Source organism: Leucoraja erinacea, unplaced genomic scaffold (genome assembly GCF_028641065.1).
Source record: "Leucoraja erinacea ecotype New England unplaced genomic scaffold, Leri_hhj_1 Leri_68S, whole genome shotgun sequence".
Taxonomy (NCBI): Eukaryota; Metazoa; Chordata; class Chondrichthyes; order Rajiformes; family Rajidae; genus Leucoraja; species Leucoraja erinaceus.
Window position 1 is genome coordinate 1 of NW_026576608.1, and position 2351 is coordinate 2351.

A 2351-nucleotide genomic window follows, 5' to 3' on the forward strand; every position below is an offset into this window, starting at 1 on the left:
GAGTGGGCACCGGGTTAAGACTTGGAGAGAGAGAGGGAAGGCCCTTGTTGGCCTCTTCACAAGGGTATATAAGGGAGAATGGAAACTATAAAAAACCGATGGTGGGGGGTGTGGTGGGGAGGTCGGGAACTCCCTGATGGGACGGGGCTGGGTGACATCCACGACCTTTTAAACATGTAGATCTCCTGGAGCGCAGACAGAGCCGAACAGAAGGTATTTAAGGGGGAACTGGATAGAGGCTCTTTAAAAGATGAGAGGGGGCTTAGACAGAGTTTGACGTGGATATGGAATAAGCTTTTCCCTTTGAGAATAGGAAGACAAAACAACAAGAGGGACCCGACTTCAGAAGAAGGGACCAGAAGTTTAGGGTAATATGAGGTGGGAGGGGGGGGAATTCTTACTCAGAGGGGTAGCGGTTTGTGGAATGAGCTTCCAGGGAAGTTTGGTGGCAGCAGGTAGGTTGTGGACCATTTAAAAATAAATTGGATAGGCATATATGGAATGAGAATTGGGAATGGAGGGTTATGGTAATGAGTGCAGGCAGGTGGGATAAGGGAAAAAAAAATTGTTGGCACGGATTGTAGGGCCGAGAGGTGTTTCAGTCTTAAGTATATGGTTAATGGGTATATGGTATATGCATGCTCTGATTTTATGGGCGCGGGGGTTATGGGGAGAAGACCCGGGAGAATGGGGTGAGAGGGAGGATGATCAGCTGAAGTCAATTGCGAGAGAACCTGTGGAGGCTTCTTGGTTTTCTGGGTTCTTGGTTCTGGTCCCCAAAATATTCCACATGGAACTAACACTGGAGGGGTGAAGGGCGGGCTTAAAAGCCAGAAAGGGCTATTGGGAAGAAAGAGCTACTTACATTTAGATGCATCTGGTTGGGGAACTATAGTTGGGGTCAGTGGCGATTATTCCATGCTTAATTGTGCGGGGGAAGAAGAATTGCGTACACATCTGCTTTGTAGGGGGATCACAAATGGATTGAATGCTTAAAGTTACTCTAGAATGGTTTGACTGTCGGGTTTTGCGCTGACTGATCCAGCCTGAAGACGGGTTTCGGCCCTTTCCCTAAACCACTAGTAAGGTAGACAAAAAATGCTTGGAGAAACTCAGCGGGGTGAGGCCAGACTAGGAGTGACGGAATAGGGCCGTTATGGTATGACTCTTCTGCATATCTATGTCAAGATCTACCAGTAGCCTTTGCAAGACCAGGACTAACTTGTTGCGTCGTAGAGCCTGAAGACGGCCAACAACCAGGTCAGGAATAGCTACTCCCCACAGCCACAGGCTATTAAACCGGGCTCAGTCAAAAACTTCGGATTATTAATAACCCATTGGTTTTGCACGGCATAATTGACTAGATCAGTGTGTATAATATTATATTATAGGATAGGATTACATGATCTGTCTTGTAGTCAAGCTACTAGTTCGGTGTGTGAAGCCAAAGCACGCATCATTGCCTATCAGGGAACATGACACTAAACATCTCTGGAACTTGAATTCAGGAATTTTTTGAGAATGGAATGAGAAAATGGGAGGAAGGGCCCAGGGATGAGGCACCTGGACTTTCAATAAAGATTTGATAAGTCCCAACAGGAGCTTGTGGGCAACATAAAGCTAGGGTAAGGGGGTATGAGTGACTGCAGGAAGAAACATTGGTTGGCAGACAGGGGAAACAAAGAGTAGGGATTAGAAAAAGGGCTGAATTTACTCCAAGAACTTTGGAACTCATGAATTTAAATTGCACGGTGGTAGGAAACTTTGACAGGCAGGGGTTACTGATTCAGAAGGCCGACATTCTCTGTCGTTTTATGTTGCAAAACTGCTCTCTTTATGCAGCCAATTGTAAAGGCAAAGAGCGTGGAGAATTGGGAGAACAGCGGGCATGCAGATCGGGAAGTGAAGGGAGAGTTCGGTGATGTGTTCATTCAAAACATTCAGCGGAGTGTTCACATTTAATTCCAATTTGAGGAAAACCAAAGCACGCTCTCTGTCACAGAGGATCATCTGTCATATGGCCGCTGGCGCTTCAAGTGAAATGTTTAACATTTTCCGAAGACAGCTGCTTCTAATACGGGCATTCGAGTATCTGCTTTAGAACGGTGCAATTCTCCTGGTGGGCAGCTGAGACAGTCTCAACCGCACTAACATCCACATAACATGGAGGGGAGTAGTCCGGAACAGGACTTCCGCCACATTCCCCGTGTCCTGAACTAATGACAAGATTGAAGGACAGATCGATTCCATGTGATCCCTATCCCGCAATTGCTCTGGCATCTATATGTAATAAACTCTTAAAGGCCACTATACACAGTAGACAATGAGGGCAGGGAGGAGTAGGCCATCTG